Source organism: Equus przewalskii, chromosome 16, assembly GCF_037783145.1.
Source record: "Equus przewalskii isolate Varuska chromosome 16, EquPr2, whole genome shotgun sequence".
Classification (NCBI taxonomy): Eukaryota; Metazoa; Chordata; class Mammalia; order Perissodactyla; family Equidae; genus Equus; species Equus przewalskii.
Genome location: NC_091846.1, coordinates 10,499,821 through 10,518,171, shown reverse-complemented (window position 1 = coordinate 10,518,171; position 18,351 = coordinate 10,499,821). Strand labels below are relative to the sequence as shown.

Genomic DNA, 18,351 nt, shown 5'->3' with positions numbered 1-18,351 from the left:
TCCCTCAGACATTCTGCAAGATGTCAGTAAATTTTCTCTTTCTCTCCTTAAAAATATTATTTTCTCCAGTTCTGAAATCATTTTACTCTTTCAGAATTTATGAGTCTGTAACTCATTTTTATTCAGTAAGCTCTTTGAAACCAAAGCAGGGTCTACTCCAGGTTCTATAGACCGTCAGCTCAGGGATTCATCTAGACTGAGTTTCATCTGGAGTGTCAACTCTGGACAATTGTGTCTCTCTTGGAGCAACGGATAGAAGAGTTCTGAGGCTGGCATCTGGCTTCATCATGTGGAGCGTCATCTCCAGGGGACTAGGGGAGTCATGGCCATAGGGTCACACTTACTTCCATCCCAGTGGCCCAGCTCCTTACTCACTACTATGCGTCCAACAATCAAAGTACAATAATAATTGTGAGAGATGCACACATCATTGTTAAGGGGATCCTCAAATGGTGAGAAAGACACCTTCACTTTATTAAACTGAAGTCCAGTAAACATAAGAGCCAGCAAAGTCGATTTCTGCTTGTCACTCTTAAAAGTCAGCCAGGATTCTACTCTATACTTTCTCAACTTTAAATGACTGCCCTCTCAAGTAAGAGATTCAGGAAGAAAGGTCATTAGAAATCCCTTTAACCTCAAAGTTGAGAGGCTAGAGATGATGCAGGTCGATTCAAGGGTGGGAATGGGACCCGAGAACCTAGTGCTTTGTCAATTTAACGTAAGGACCCTGGTCTTCTGTGAGCACTGGTTTACCTGTCTATGAAATGTCACCTATTTCTCAAGGTTGAGTCACTGGAAATACAATAATGTATTTACAGGATAAAGGTAGGGAATATTTGAAAACAAGTAGAGTTCTTTTTCCTAATATTAACTTAGACAAAATCAATGTTTAATGAAGTAAATGACAGCACTAAAAAAAATAATAATTTATTTGAAATGCTCCCTACAGGAGGAAATGACTCACTTTTCTTCCACCAAGCAGCCTGCTTCCTAGGAACCTAAGGAGAGAGTGTCTATAGGAAGAAAAGGAAAAATTCAAAAAACCTTGGTGGACGATTGAAGAAACAAAGATTAGGTTAGCGCCTGCTTTGTACGGAAAAGGCTTGAGATCAGAGGGGCAGCGACTATCTCAGAACACAATGCTGTTCCCGTGTTTACTTTTCCTCTTACCGCTTTCCCCTGCACAAAGGCACAGGAAAGCATGCTCATTCTCTCTGCCTCAGAGACCTCTGGCAACATAAAATACCCACTGGTGCTTGGATGTCTTCTCCATTCATTGTGGCGGATCTCTTCAGGGCAAAGATTTCACAGGCACATACATATGGTTGAGCAGCCTGAGGCATCCATGAAAGCCTATAGCAGAAAAGGAAATTACAAAGCATGTAAGAATATTTCTGCCATTTTAACTTTAGAATATTAGAAATAGACTTTTCAAATTGAAAGTAGTCCAATGAGTTTAAATATCTAGTTATTAGTTTTCCTAATAAACTGCAGAAATGAAACTGGACCTTTAATCCCTCCAAAACAAAACCGATGGATAGAACTGTGTCATTTCACAAGGTGACTTTTTTCCAAAGCCTTTGACTATCAACGTTAAAAAGGATGACATTCAGTAAGAGCTAAAAGCCTCACATTATTCACTCCTATTTGAGCTTCTCTTGAATGTGGTCTCTGATCACGGTGTTTCTGGATAGACTCCCTTTGTAGCAGCTGCCCAGTGATCCATTAAAGTGACAAGCAAAGGGCCACATGGTGGGCTGAGAGCACTTAGTGTAACACTGACAGGAGAGATGACAAAAAGGTTTCCTCCAGCAAGTTACAAAGATGCCTCTACAACCGGGAGCAGAGGGAGTACTTTCAAGGTAAAGCACAGAATAATCTTTGAAACTCCAAGGATTGGAAATGGAATTGTGAAGCTATGAGGCCAAACGAATCAAAGCAATTTTAAATTAGTATTAGAAACCTAAGAACGCAAAGCTTGTAAGAGAATTTGCTACAATAACGCTCCAATTATTACCTCTTGCCAATGGGTTAAAGTGTCACCTTTATGATGTTCTCTGGACATCACTAAGTAGACGACACCATCCATCGTTGTCACTTTAATAGCCTAGATTATTTATGCTAACACAGAGTTAAGATGGATGACAGAGAACTGTAGGTAACCTCCCTGGGATTTTTGTTTTAGCCAACAGACATTAATACCCATGATTCTTACTATCTCAGAGGTCAAATTCTGTAGAGCAAAGTCTGAGAAAGGTGTGAAAACTGCTTCATTGACAGAGGCCTTGTAAGGAATTCCATTTCTAGTTAAGGTGAGCAACAATGAGATGGACTGAAAAGTACATGCTACATGCTCTCTATCTGTCTGACAAAAAATTGTAAAATAAATAAAAGTAGTAAACAACAGGCTCATATGTTTCCTTTTTAACTTCTTATTATGAAATAATTGTAGACTTACAAGAAGGTGCACAAAAGAATAGACTGGAACCCATCTTTCCCTAATGGTGACGCCTTTTATAACTGTAGTACAAAATCAAAACCAGTAAATTCACATTGGCACAATACTATTAATGAGGTTACAGACCTTATTTAATTTTCACTCATTGTGTGTGTATAACCTACTATGGTTTTATGGGCAAGTTCTACCAAACTTTTAAGAAACAGATTATTCCAATCATATAATAGAGTGTACCACATGAAATGTCAATATTAGGTCAGTTGTAAATTTGTAAACTACAAAGTTGTAAATTGGCTGTAAATATGATTCCATTTGTGCTACTCAGAATTTACAATGGTACTGTGCTCCTTAATTTTGCTTGGTTATTGAGTTGATTTTTTACTTTACTTTTCCACAGAAGTAAACAATAACATCTGTGAAAGAAATGGAAATCATTTTTTATATCAGTTTACATTGGAACATCATACACCTGAAGCAAACAGAAGCATCATCAGGCCAATAGAAAAGCTCTCTAGTAAAAGGATTACTGAATGATAGTTCAAAAATTTTGTTCTGGGAATCTGATTTTCAAAATTGAATCTCAAGAGAGATTCAAATGTGTTTTAAATAAAAATCAATTAATTAAAAGCTAACCCAGAAACAATAATTCAAAGATTTGTAGCAAACTTAAGGATAGTAAGTATCTCAGTAGTATATCAACACTTGGCTACAACAGAAAATGTGAAAAAATTGGAGAAGTGGGCACACTGATGGGTGTTCAAAAACTGAGACCCATTTTGGAAAGGACCAAAGTCTTTGACAAAGAAAATAGAAACTGTACAACAGTCAAAAGCAATCTGGACAGGAGCTGGATACTGTTAAAGTACACAAATATGCACAGAACATCACTGCAACTAGAGAAGATTCTGGTGACTCATGTGGTCTGTAAAATCCAGGTAAAACAACTAACAACATCATTATGTTGCCCTTAGCATACTCATTGGAACTTTCTCCAGTGGACTACTACCACTTTCCTTATCTGGAGCTCTAAAAAACAAAACCTTTCCCAATTAAGAAATAGTAAGTTGGAGGACTTTGGAACAGTTTATGCTACATAAAACCATCAAATTTAAAAAAGTTGAATATAGTACTTAATATGTCAATGTAATGGTACATATGTATTGGCTAAAACTTATTTTTTCCCAAAGCTCCACAACTTTCATTATTATCTACAAGAACAGTAATTTCTTGTGGTTTATGGTATAAAATTTTCCAGAGAGCAGAAAAGTAGAAGGACACTCTTCAATTCATTTCTGAAGCCAGTACCACTGTAACACCAAAATCAGACAAGGACCATAAAATTAAAACAAATTATAGAACAATATCACTCATTTATCTACATGAAAAAGAAATCCTAGACATGATAAAAGCATACTAAATCCAGTAACATGTAAAGAACAAAAACTACACTCTGACCACATTGGGCTTATTCTAGACATGCAGGAGTGGTTACCATTAGAAAAATCTCTAAATGTAATTCATCACATTAATATAGAAGGAAAATGTACAAACACCTCAATAAGAGCACAAAGAGCATTGATAAAATTCCACACCCATTTATAATTTTAAAAAACCTCATGGCAAAGGCACAGTAAAAAATAGAAGGGAACTCTCTTAATATGATTAAGGTTATCTATCCAAAACCTACACCAAAAAACATAAAGGTGAAATATTGGAAGCATGCCCTTAAAAATAAAGTGTGAAAGAATGTTACCCACTACCACTGTGTCCGTTCCACATTGTTCTGGTGGTCCTGGACAGAGCACTAAATCAAGAAAAAGAAATAAAGAATATAACGATTAGAAAGGGGGAAATAAAATTGTCATTATTCACACCAGATTGTCTACATAGTAAACCCCAAATAACCTACAAATTATAATAATCAATAATAGAAGCAACCAAGTTTGAGATGTAAAATTACTATTCAAAAGTCATTTCCACACACAATTTCTATAAAACATGTTAGAAATTGTAGTTTCAAGAGAGAAACCAATTTAATGGCAAAGAAAGGGTAACTTGGAATAAATTTTGCAAACTATGTGCAAGACCTTCTTAGAGAACATTTTAAAATGTTATTGAAAGACATTAAAGATGAATTAAATAAACAGAAAGATACACCATTGTTAATGGATAGAAAGACTCAATGTTGTAAAGACAACAGTATTATTGAAAAGATTCTAAATTTGTAAATATTATAAAGATATCAATTTGCATCAATTTACCTATACATTATTTACAATGCTTGTCAAAATCCAAACTGGCATTTTCTTAGAGGAATTCGACAATTTAGTTAAAAATCTATATTGAAAGGAAAAAAAACAAGAAAATGGGCAGAAGAAGATGATGAGGGGACTTGAACTATCAAATCTCAAAACTTATTATAAGCCTTTAGTAATTAAAACATTCTTCAAGGGGCCAGCCCCGTGGCCAAGTGCTTTAGTTCACATGCTCCACTTCAGTGGCATGGGGCTTGCCAGTTGGGATTCTGGGTGCGGACCTACACACTGCTCATCAAGCCATGCTGTGGTGGCATCCCACATAGAAGAACCAGAATGACTTACAAATAGGATACACAACTGTGTACTGGGGCTTTGGGAAGAAAAAAAAAGAGGAAGATTGGCAACAGATGTTAGCTCAGGGCCAATCTTCCTCACAAAAAGAAAAAAAAAGCAGATTGTTCAGTGGAGCTAAGAAGAGCGCATAGAAAGACACACATCTATACAGAAACTTAAGTAATAGAGGTGGCATTACACATCTGTAGGAAAAGACAGGCCAAATTGGATCCCTACCTCACATGATACGTGAAATAGAGTCTAGGTATTTTTAAAATTTAACTATGTAAAATAAAACTTTAAAACTTTTAGAAGAAAACAAAAGAGGATTTTTACAACCCTGGAGTAGGGGGATGCATCTTAAACAAGACAGTAAAGCTCTAAGTATAAAAGATTCAAAATTCTGATGTTAAAATTAAGAACTCATGGAGTTGACATCAGCATCATGGTGGAGTGAACTTCCCCTCCAACATACAACAAAAAGGGACATCCATACTCCAACAGAAGACATTCTAACAACACAAAACCCTCAGAGAAACACGCAGCCACACAATGGAGGGCGGAGAGGCTGGAGCCCCCCTCGGAGGAGCTGGAATGGGGTAAGAGAGAACTTCTCTCCCTCCCCTAAAAACTGCAGTCGCTGCTGCAGGAGACTCCATGAGGGAAGGAGCAGGGCAGGGGTCACTTGGTTGTGGGATCACCCAGGACTCCCATGGGCCCTTGCAGCCTAGAGGGAAGCCCTCTAACGGGGTGAAAGCTTTCATGGAGGGTGACCTCATCAAGCCAACACCCCAGGAGACAAGATAGTGAGAGCTGATCAAGAAACCCTGGAGTGTACACAGGAGAAACTGCCCCTCCCCCCACCCACCCCGCGCCATCTCGGCTGAAGGCAGAGGGCTCAGAATACGTGGCTCTTGACCCCCACCCAGTGGTGATAGCTGGCAACTGCAACTGAATAATATCACAGTGGGAAAGCCCCGTCCTTCCAGCATCAGACACTACATCAAACCTCCAGACTAGAAAGAAAATTCAAGCACCCAGAACTCAGTCCTGAGGATACAGAAATACGTAAATTAAATGACAATGAATTCAAAATAGCTATCACCAAAAAACTCAATGAGGTAAAAGAGAATGTAGAGAAACAATTCAACGAGTTCAGGAGCTACTTCACAAAAGACACTGAAACTACAAAGAAGAATCAGTCAGAAATATTAGAGATGAAAGAAACAATGGAAGAGATAAAACAAAGTACAGATTCCCTGGATGCTCGAGTGGACATCAGAGAGGAGTGTATCAGCATAGTCAAAGATAGAGATGTTGAAATGCTCCAGACAGAGGAGGAGAGAGAACTAAGACTAAAAAGAAATGAAGAAAGTCTCCAAGAAATATGCAACATAAGAATTATAGGTATTCAAGAAGGTGAAGAGAAGCAGAATGGAGCAGAAAATAGGTTCAAAGAAATAATAGCAGAGAACTTCACAAATCTAGGGAAAGAGAGGGAAATATGTGTGGAAGAAGCTTCCAGATCTCCTAGATTTGTCAATGTAAAAAGACCTACTGCAAGGCACATAGTAGTAAAACTGGTAAAAATTAATGACAAAGAAAGAATACTCAGGGCAGCAAGGCAGAAGAAAATAACCTACAAAGGAACCCCAATCAGGCTTTCAGCGGATTTCTCTGCAGAAACCTTACAAGCTAGGAGAGAATGGAATGACATATTCAAAACTTTAAAAGATAAGAATCTTCAGCCAAGAATACTCTATCCAGCAAAAAATATCCTTCAGATATGAGGGAGAAATTAAGTCTTTCCCAGACAAACAAAAGCTAAGGGACTCGTAGCCCCGAGAACCCCCCTACAAGTACTACTCAAGAAGACCCTCATACCTGAAAGAAGAAAAAAAGGGAGAAAGGGGACACAAAACATAAAGTAAGGAGATAAATAGATAGACAGAATCAGAATAGGATAGCAAATATGCAACTATAGCATTAGGCTAAAGGGAAGGAAAACACGAAAAACAAAGACAATCTTGTCACTTTAACCACCAACTCACAACACAAGTTGGAATAAGATGTGAGAAAAACAACTTAGGAGGGGAGGAGGAAAGGGACTGAATTGGTTTAGACTAAGGAAATAAGAGGCCATCAGTAAATAGACTATCTTATACAGAAGATTCTGAATACAAACCTCAGGGTAACCACTAAACAAAAAAGCAGAACAGAGACACAAAAAATGAATAAGGAAAAAACAAAGAAACACACCATAAAAAACTACATAACTCAATTGGTAGACCAAAACACACAGGACAAGAAACAAAGGAAATGCAGGAAAATCGGAAAATGAGTGATACAAGGACAGCATTAAGCCCTCATACATCAATAATCACCCTAAATGTAAATGGATTGAATTCTACAATGAAAAGACACAGGGTGGAGAGATGGATTAAAGACAAGACCCAACAATTTGCTGCCTCCAGGAAACACATCTCAGCTCCAGTGACAAACACAGGTTCAGAGTGAAGGGGTGGAAGATGATACTCTAAGTTAATGGCAAACAAAAGAAAGCAGGTGTTGTAATACTTATATCAGACAAAGTAGACTTCAAGATAAGACAGGCAAATAGAGACAAAGAGGGGCAGTATAAAATGATCAAAGCGACACTCCATCAAGGAGAAAATAATGCTTATAAACAGCTATTCACCCAACACAGGAGCACCAAAGTTCATAAAGCAATTATAAACAAACCTAAAAGAAGGTATTAAAAATAACACAATAACAGTAGGGGACCTCAACACCCCACTCACATAAAGGATAGATCATCCAGACAGAAAATCAAGAAGGAAACAGTGAATTAAATGAAAAGCTAAACCAGTTAGACTTAATAGGCATATTTAGAACACTCCATCCAAAAACAGCAGAGTACACATTCTTCTCAAGTGCACATGGAACATTCTCAAGGATAGACCATATGTTGGGAAACAAGGCAAGCCTCAGTACATTTTTAAAAATTGAAATAATAACAAGTATCTTTCCCTATCATAATGCTATGGAGCTAGAAATTAATTACAAGAAAAAAGCGGAGAAAGGGACAAAGATGTGGAGACTAAACAACATGCTATTGAACAAGAAATGGATCACTGAAAAAATTAAAGGAGAAATCAAAAAATATCTGGAGACAAATGAAAATGATAACATACCACATCAACTCATATGGGATGCAGCAAAAGCTGTATTAAGAGGGAAATTCATCACAATATAGGCACACCTTAACAAACAAGAAAAATCCCAAATAAGCAATCTCAAATTACACCTAACCCAATTAGAAAAATAAGAACAAACAAAGCCCAAAGTCAGAAGGAGAGAAATAATAAAAATCAGAGCAGAAATAAATGCTATTGAAACAAAAAAGGCAGTAGAAGGGATCAATGAAACAAACAGCTGGTTCTTTGAGAAGATAAAAAAAATTGACAAACCCCTAGCCAGACTTGAAAAGAAAAAAAAAAAAGAGAAAGCTCAGATAAAGAAAATCAGAAATGAAAGAGGAGAAATAACAACAGACTCTGCAGAAATACAATGGATTATAAGAGAATACTACAGAAAACTATATGCCAACAAAATGGATAACCTAGAGGAAATGGATAAATTCTTAGACTCTTACAACCTCCCAAAGCTGAGTCAAGAAGAAACAGACAATTTGAATAGATTCAGTAATTAACAGTAATCAAAAGCATCCCAAAGAATAAAACCCCAGGACCAGACGGCTTTCCTGGGGAATTTTACCAAACTTTCAGAGAGGAATTAATACTCATCCTTCTCAAGCTATTGCAAAAAATTAGGGAGGATAGAACACTTCCTAATACATTCTATGAAGCCAACATCACTCTGATACCAAAGCCTGAAAAGGACAGTACAAAAAAGGAGAACTACAGGCCAACATCGCTGATGAACGTAGACACAAAAATCCTCAACAAAATTTTGGCAACCTGAATTCAGCAATACATCAAAAGGATCATACATCATGATCAAGTGGGATTCATACCAGAGACACAGGGATGGTTCAATATCTGCAAATCAATCAACGTGATACACCACATCAACAAATTGAGGAATAAAAACCACATGATCATCTCAATAGATGCAGAGAAGGCATTTGACAAGATCCAACAGCCATTTATGATAAAAACTCTTAACAAAATGGGGATAGAAGGAAATTGCCTCAACATAATAAACACCATATATAACAAACCCACAGCCAACATCATACTCAATGGGCAAAAACTGAACGCCATCCCCCTGAGAACAGGAACAAGACTGGGTGCCCACTATCACCACTCTTATACAACACAGTACTGGAGGTTTTGGCCAGAGAAATTAGGCAAGAGAAAGGAATAAAACGAATCCAAGTAGGGAGTGAAGAAGTGAAACTCTCGCTGTTTGCAGATGACATGATCTTACATATAGAAAACCATAAAAAATCCACCAGAAAACTAACAGAAATAATTAACAACTACAGTAAAGTTTCAGGGTACAGAATCAACTTAGAAAAATCAGCTGCTTTTCTATACTTCAATAACGAACTTAAAGAAAGAGAACTCAAGAATACAATTCCATTTGCAATCACAACTAAAAGAATAAGAGGAATAAATTTAACCAAGGAAGTGAAGGACTTATCCAATGAAAACTATAAGACATTACTGAAAGAAATTGATAATGACATAAAGAGATGGAAAGAGATTCCTTTCTCATGGATTGGAAGAATAAACTTAGTTAAAATGTCCATACTACCCAAAGCAATCTACAGATCAGAATGCAATCCCAATCAGAATACCAACGACATTCTTCACGGAAATAGAGCAAAGAACCCTAAAATTCATATGGGGCAACCAAAGACCCCGGATTGCTAAGGCAATCCTGAGAAAAAAAGAACAAAGCGGGAGGTATCACAATCCCTGACTTCAAAATGTACTGAAAATCCATAGTGTTCAAAACAGCATGGTACTGGTACAAAAACAGGCACATAGATCAATGGAACAGAGCTGAAAGCCCATAAATAAAACCACACATCTGCAGACAGCTAATCTTCGACAAAGTTGCCAAGAACATACAATGGAGTAAAGAGAGTCTCTTCAAGAAATGGTGTTGGGAAAACTGGACAGCCACAGGCAAAAGAATGAAGGTAGACCACTATTTCAGGCCACACAGAAAAATAAACTCAAAATGGATCAAAGACTTGAAGATACATCCTGAAACTATAAAACTCCTGGAAGACAATATCGGTAGTACACTCTTTGATATCGAACTAAAAAGGATCTTTTCAAATACCATGTCCTCTCAGACAAGGGAAACAAAAGAAAAAATAAGCAAGTAGGAATTCATCAGACTAAAGAGCTTCTGCAAGGCAAAAGAAACCAGAATCAAAACAAAGAGACAACCCACCAACTCCGAGAAAATATTTGCAAATCATATATCTGACAAGAGGTTAATCTTCATAATATTTAAGGAACTCGCACAACTGACAGTAAAAAACTAACAACCCGGTCAAAAAATGGGCAGAGGAGATGAACAGACATTTTTCCAAAGAAGATATACAGATGGCCAACAAACACATGAAAAGATGTTCAACATCACTAATCATCAGGGCTATACAAATCAAAACTACACTAAGATACCACCTTACACATGTTAAAATGGCTATAATCACTAAGACTAAAAATAACAAATGTTGGAGAGGGTGTGGAGAGAAGGGAACCCTTGTGGAGTGCTAGTGGAAATGCAAACTGGTGCAGCCACTATGGGAAACAGTATGGAGATTTCTCAAAAACCTAAAAATAGAAACACCATATGACACAGTATCTACCCAAACAATTTGAAATTAACAATCCAGAGTAACGTATACACCCCTATGTTCATTGCAGCATGATTCACAATAGCCAAGACATGTAAACAATCCAAGTGCCCATTGACTGATGAATGGATAAAGATGTAGTATATACACATATACAATGGAATACTACTCAGCCAGAAAAAACAAAAAATTCATCCCATTTGCAATAACGTGGAAGGGAATTATGCTAAGTGAAATAAGCCAGTCTGAGAAAGACAAACCCCAGGTGATTTCACTCATATGTGGAATATAAACAAATACATGGACAAAGAAAACAGTTCAGTGGTTACCAGGGGAAGGGCAGTGGGGGGTGGGCACGGGGGGGGAAGGGGAGCACTTATGTGGTGACAGTCAAGAAACAATGTACAACTGAAATCTCACGTTGATGTAAACTATTATGAGCTCAATAAAAAATTGAAAAAAAATTAAGAACTCATGTTAAACAAAAGACATCATAAAGTGAAAAGTCAGGCCAGAAAAGCAAAAAGATTATTTACAACACATATAATTGACAACTGCTCAGTATTCAGAATTTTATACAAAAATCTACAAACCTCCCAAAAATGAATAAAAGGGATAATCAATCCGATGGGGGGTGGAATGGACAAAAGATTTGAACGGGTATTTATTTCACTGAAAAGAAAATACTAACGGACAATAGATGCTCAACGTCATTATTGATCAAGGAAATGCAACTTAAGATCATAATGAAATATCATTTTACACCTGTTAAACTGATTGAAAAAATGAGACATCTGACAATAACAACTATTGTTGAGGATGTGAATTAATGGAAATTTTATCCCCTGCTGGTCAGTGTAAATTGATTTAATGACTCTGAAAAACAATTTGGCATTGCCTTGTAAAGCTGAACGTGTGAATACACCATATGTCAGTAACTGGCTGAGAATGGTCCTCCAGTGTCCATATGCCTGTTCTTCCTTTTACTAATAAAACCTCCCCAAGTATTAGCTGGACACATGGCTACCCAGCTAGAGTAGATTTCCCTAGTCTTTGCAGATAGGTGTGTCTAGATGACTAAATTCTGGCAGCAGAATGTGAGATAAAGTGATTTGTGCAACTTCCAAGCCATCTCTTAAAAGACTTCAGATTCTCTTCCCCCTACGCCATGGCTGGGACACAGAAAACTGGAGCGGCTGCTTTGGACTTGATGAAGGAAGCGTCATGTTGAGAGGAGCAGAGCCAATGCCTCAGCGCGAAGATGAATGGACTCCAGGAGGAGCCTAGGCAATTTAAATGGTGTTAGTAATCTTATAGTTATCATCACACCATTATTCGTGCATGCATTTTTCTTCATAACTTACATATATTGTTTTGTACACTTCAAATATTGTATAATGCAAAGTTAATGACAAAATAAAGGAGAGGATTTCTCTTTGGCCGTCTAAGAATCTGCATTCTGTAGAGTACGTTGTCTTAACAATGAACAGTGTTTCTGCTGGACAGGTCAGAGACTCTTCAACTGCACCCTGAGGCTCAGGCCTCAACCAGACTCCTGGTGGCCCCGCTGGGAGAGCTGCCCCTCTTTGCCTTCATTTGTTCATGAGATTAAGAAAGATATTATTTATTAACAGTCTCACATACTCCAGCCTAAGGCATGGGTCAAATTTCTCTCCGTCTCACAGCTTCCTCTACCTCCACCCCACAGATCCAATCCCAGCATTACAGTTCTTAATGTCCCCTGTGGGCTGCCAGCCCCTCCCTGTCTTCCCTTGGTAGTTCCTAATCCCAATTTGACAACTTTTGGGCTGCCAAGCACCACCTGGCTCCATCTTTATTCTCTTCCCTCAATTCTTGTCCCCAATCTTCTCCGAGACCTTTCTTCACACCTGGACCAGAGTTCTCTTTCAGAAACCCATCTATCTCCCTTTTCTTTACTAAATTCTTTCCGCCTCTCACTTTCTCCATGAAACTCTTCCTGACTAGCTAGAAGGAGATTTAAAATCTCTTCACCTTAATTTTGCTGATCATCCCAAGGGTATATTAAAAACATTATGATTTTCAGTAACAAAACTTGGGAGATACAGTCTATAAAGTATTGCCAAGTTACTCTGCAGAAGAGAGGGTGGATTTTAAATCAAGGCTGCCCCCTAACATCTTGGACCAGTACCTGCTAGCACCCAACTAGGTCCCTCCATTTTAACCACCTACCTCCAGTCCAGTGGTGATAGTACCAAATCCCATGCAAGAGGAAGGGAAGTCCTTCTCCACTGAATCTCGGAGCCCATGAGATTGATTGCAACCAGTCCTTATCCTTATCCACATCGCATTCCATTTCCACTGACTCATACTGATCATCTTTCTTTCCCCAACCCACTCAGCTCTCTTTAGCTTCTTGGTAATCTTGGTTTAGTGACGTGTCGTGTCCTAGTTTTCTAGCTTCAACTGCCCTACCTTAATTTGTGACTTATCACCTCCCTTCTAGCAAAAGATTTCTGTGGACACTTGTTCCACAGACTAGCCTCTCCATCCAGCTACTGAGACTCTCTTTTCTTCCCTTTCTGTATCTCTTCCACAGACTGACCCAACAAATAGCCTGGGATCTGGCCCAGGGTCCTAGGCCAACAGCCACATGTACATGCACTATGAAGATATCCCTTCTTCTGGCATCTCATTTCTTTGTGATACTGAGATACTGTGTGGCCTCATTTGTGAACCTGGTGAGATGTGTCCAAAATCTGAACCAAGACTCATTCTTCTCCAGTTGAGTGTAATCCTTATTGTCCAAAGTAAAAACTGGCAGCCACCACTTCCTACATCCCAAACTATTGACCACCCTCCTAATGTTATGATAATAATCACAACAACAAATAGTTTTGTGGGTACATACTATGTATTTGGCACTAATTCTAAAGCACTTTATAAATATCATCCATTAAATTTACACAACCCAATGAGGAAAATACTAACATTATCTCTAGATAAGAAAACTGATGTTTAAAGAGGTTATCTTGCTACTATTTGGTGGAGCGTGGATTCTAATCCTGATAAACTGATGACAGAAGCCTTAAAATCTTGAATTCCACATTGAAAAAGAGATAAATCTGTATGGGGCCTCATTTTCTCGGAAGTGCTCAGTGAGTACAAAGTAAGCAATGAAAGTTGGTTGCCCATCAGTAGATGCCATCAAATTCTAGTCTCTATTAATCAATGACATGGGTTATAGTTTACGTGTCTTAGGAGACTTATTCTTATGGAGGGATGCCAGAGAAATAAGGTTTAAAAACTCATTTAAATATCAAAAAAAGACATGCTTGTCTCCCTCCACACTAACAAAAAAATTTATTTATATATATACACATATATAAATTTATATTATACACACACACACACATACACACTAAGACATAAACCATAAGGGCAATATCATAACCACTTCCTTGCACACAGTCTCAATCTCCCTATCTTCACCATCCTCACTTGGCAAAATCACGATCCTAGTTAAAACCAACTCTCTGCATCCTCCCTACCTGTATCTGTGCAGCTAATGGAGCTGGAGGAAAACAATTACACCGATTGATCCTACTTTAAATTCATGATCTAAAAAGTCAGGTGGACCATTACCTTATGACTGCCCAACAATCGTATTATACTTCCCCAGTTCACTCATTCTCCTATTCTTCTAGACAAGTACAGCTGACTCTTGTTATTTGCTGCAGTTATGTTCTATAAGGTTGGCACGAACAGTGAATTAATGAATTCTGAACCCATGCTCCTAGGGGAAATACAGAGTTAGGTTACCGGGAGCCTCTGGCCACAATATTTGCATCAACCAATCAGTATATAACCTTGTTTTATGTGTGTTTGTTTGAAGACGTCTTATTTAACACTTATTATGGATTCATTAGCATTGAATGCACAGACAATAGCACTATAACTCATGCCTGAATGAAACTTGTCTAACATACATATTTTCTCCACAAGGCACATAACAGTCTTCTTGCACTTAGGAACACTTGACAGCACTTTAGCGCTATGCTCAGGTGGCATTTTAAATGTCAAAATCACCAATAAAAAGCACAAAAATGAGGCACTAAATAGACCACAAAAAAGATACTTGTTTACAGTATGAGAGCTGAAACAGAAAAGAAGAGCATCACTTTGTTCTGCCTCAGCTGGGGACGTGCATGTTGGGCAACTCATATTTTTCACAGCTCTGAGCATTGCATGTCTGCCAATGACCATGCAAGCACTGAGAGCACTGGTTTAGGGGTTACCAATTAATTTTAGCAAGCAGATGAATTTACAAATATGAAATCCACAAATAAAGAGAATCAGTTATATTTTACATCTTCTCATCTCAAATCTTCAACATCTTCTCCTCTACTCTCACTCAAACTCATGACCTCGTTTCCTACTTCTCTAAGAAAATTGAAGTAATCAGGAGAGAACTTCTGACTCTCACTACCACCCTACCAACCTTCCAGCATCTTCTCCCACATACTCCACCTTCCTGCTCACTACCAGAGATGGATTCTCCTTGTTCCTATTTAAAATCAGCCCCCCTTGCCTGTCTGCGCACTAAGATCCCATACCCTCCCACCTCTCAAGGATATTGCTGTCATTATTCTGCCCTTTCTACCAGACATCAGTTTTTCTCTCTCCTATGTCATTTCCATAAGCATAAAAATATCATTCTCAGGGTTGGTCCCATGGCCTAATGGCTAAGTTTGTCACACTCTGCTTCAGCAACCCAGGTTCAGTTGCCAGGCTCAGACCTACACCACTTGTCAGCATCCATGCTGTGGTGGCAACCCACATACAAAATAGAGGAAGATTGGCACATATGTTAGCTGAGGCTGAATCTTCCTCGAGCCAAAAAAAGAGGAAGATTGGCAACAGATGTTAGCTCAGGGCCAATCTTCCTCAGAAAAAGAAAAAAGAAAATATCATTCTTTCTCCTTTCTTGACAACCTACTGAAGGTTACTTTGCAGTTTTAAGTAAAACTCTTTAAAATATTCATACATTTTGGGAAATATTCCTTTGTCTGTCCTTAATACTAATGAAATAATCAGAAATAAGCACTAAGTAGTATCTAGGAGGTTATTAATTGCAGCAGTATTTATGAAAGCAAACAATTGAAATCAATCTAAATAAACAGTAGAGAGCTGGTTAAATACATACAATAAAATACTATGCAGACATCATAAACTGCAGATTAGTATTTAGTAATACAGAAATCTTCATTATAAAGCAAGTGAAAAGTGTAGATTACTAAACAAATTATGAAATACGGTGCTACTTTTATAAAAATAAAAAATGGATTAATTTTGCCTATGTGGGTTTGCACTCTGAAAAATAACCAGAAAGATATATACCAATATTTTACCCTGGTTAGCCTGACTCCAAAGCTCAGGGTCTTAGCCACTCTGCTAAACTACCAGGTATGGCTGCGCTCAGCTAGACTGAGATGGAAACCCATGGAAGTTACTCTAAATCTTGGCTCAGAAAGGCACTAAAACTATATATGTGTCACTAACTTGTTCCTAGAATGTAAAAAACAACAAGCTAGAGTTGCAATGTCTTCTTTTTCTTTTATAGATACTCCCTTTTTAATTGTGAAACTGGGAATATAATTAAGGGGCGTGTTAAACCCAACAAAATGGCTGCCAAAGAGGTGAGCTGGGATCTCCCTCCCTTCAGCTGAAGGCAGAGACCATGGAGACGCACATCCAAGACGCCTGGTGGGATAAGAACAAACAGCTCTTCAATAGCAAAACCAACCAAGTGTCTCACGACTGTGTTTAAAATAGAAACTGCCATGTTAGAGTAAGTGGAGCCCTTTCTAAAGCAAGCGAGGGGTGTGTTTGCAGTCTGTTGAAAAGTTCAAAGCCAGACTTCCGTCTCGACAGCTGTTTTGCCTCTCACGAATCACCACCACGGCTGCTCCCCAGCTAATACACACCAGATATTTGGAGAGGTGGACAAAATTTCCCCAAATCCATCCTAATTCCCCAAAAGAATTAAGACCTATTGCATTCTAAAAGTCAGCTTTATACAGCATTAAACAACAGTATATCACATAGGGAGAAAATAAGACTAAACAGTAGAATTTAAATTTAACACTACTTCCATTTTCAGAGAGCTTAAGCAAATTACATTTCTCGTTTTCCTACAGAATAGGAAGAGGCGCTATGGTTGCTCTGTTTTACAGGTGAAGAAAGCATGGCTCAAAGAGATTAAGTGCCTTATTCAGGCCCATTTCTGAGAAGATGCCAGGGCAGAAGGCCAGGTCTGCTGCTCCTTGTTTGCTCTTGGCAGCATGCCTTGCTGCTGAATGTCTTTTCTGGCCTTTGAAGACACGCACCCCAAAGCAATCGCAGCCCATCACCCCACCCCCTTTTCTCTGCCCACCCTAACCCCACACCACTGTTCATTCACATGTTCCAGAAACCCTTTCCACTCTGCCCTGCAAGCTCCACATCAGTCAAGTTCAAGACCTAGATTCTGCCTTTATAGAAAACACATGTTTAGGTTACACAGGTGTTTGTTTAATAATTATTATTTCAACCATACAGATGGTATTATGTATTTTGCATTGTATCTCTAAAAACAAAGTAAAAATAAAGATGATGAGGAAAATAGTTAACTGTTGGTATTTTTTAAAGTTATGTCCTCCATCAACAAAATGAAAAGGCAATCTACTGAATGGGAGAAAATATTTGAAATTATATATCTGATAAGTGGTTAACATCCAAAATATATATATAACTCATACAACTCAATAGCAAAAAAGATCTGATTAAAAAATGGGCAGAGGACCTGAGTAGATATTTTTCCAAAGAGGATATACAGATGGCCAGTGGGTACATGAAAAGGTGCTCAATAGCACTAATCATCAGGGAAATGCAAACAAAAACCACAATGAGATATCACCTCACACCTGTTACAATGGCTGTTTTCCAAAAGACAAGAGATAACAAGTGTTGGCAAGGATGTGGGAAAAAAAAGGAAACCCTTGTGTGCTGTTGAGAGGACTGTAAATTGGTGCAGCCACTACGGAAAACAGTATGGAATGTCCTCAAAAAAAGTAAAAATAGAACTACCATATGATCTAGCAATTCCACTTCTGAGTATTGACCCAAAGAAAACAGAAAACACTAACTTAAAAAGATACATGCTCCTCTGTGTTCGCTGCAACATTATTTACAATAGCCAAGGTACAGGTACCACCTAAGTGCCCATCAGTGGGTGAATGGATAAAGAAAATGAGGTGTATGTGTGTGTGTGTGTGTATATATATATATATATATATATTTAGGAATATTATTCAGCCATAAAAAAGAATGAAATCTGCCTTTGTGACAACATGGATGGAATTTGAGGGCATTATGCTAAGTGAAATAAGTCAGACAGGGAAAGACAAATACTATATGCTCTCACTTATATGTGGAACCTA

The 18,351-nt window shown here is 38.1% G+C and overlaps 1 long non-coding RNA gene across 1 annotated transcript in view; it reads right to left on the bottom strand.

Moving 5' to 3' along the window:
• Positions 1-911: 911 nt before the first annotated feature.
• LOC139076423 (uncharacterized) overlaps positions 912-18,351 on the bottom strand; it is a 39,220-nt gene continuing 21,780 nt past the window's right edge. The window contains exons 2-3 of the long non-coding RNA XR_011528027.1: positions 4,216-4,262; positions 912-1,353 (exon numbers count right to left, since the gene is read on the bottom strand). This is a non-coding gene — a long non-coding RNA (uncharacterized lncRNA). The remainder of the gene's footprint in view (positions 1,354-4,215; positions 4,263-18,351) is intronic.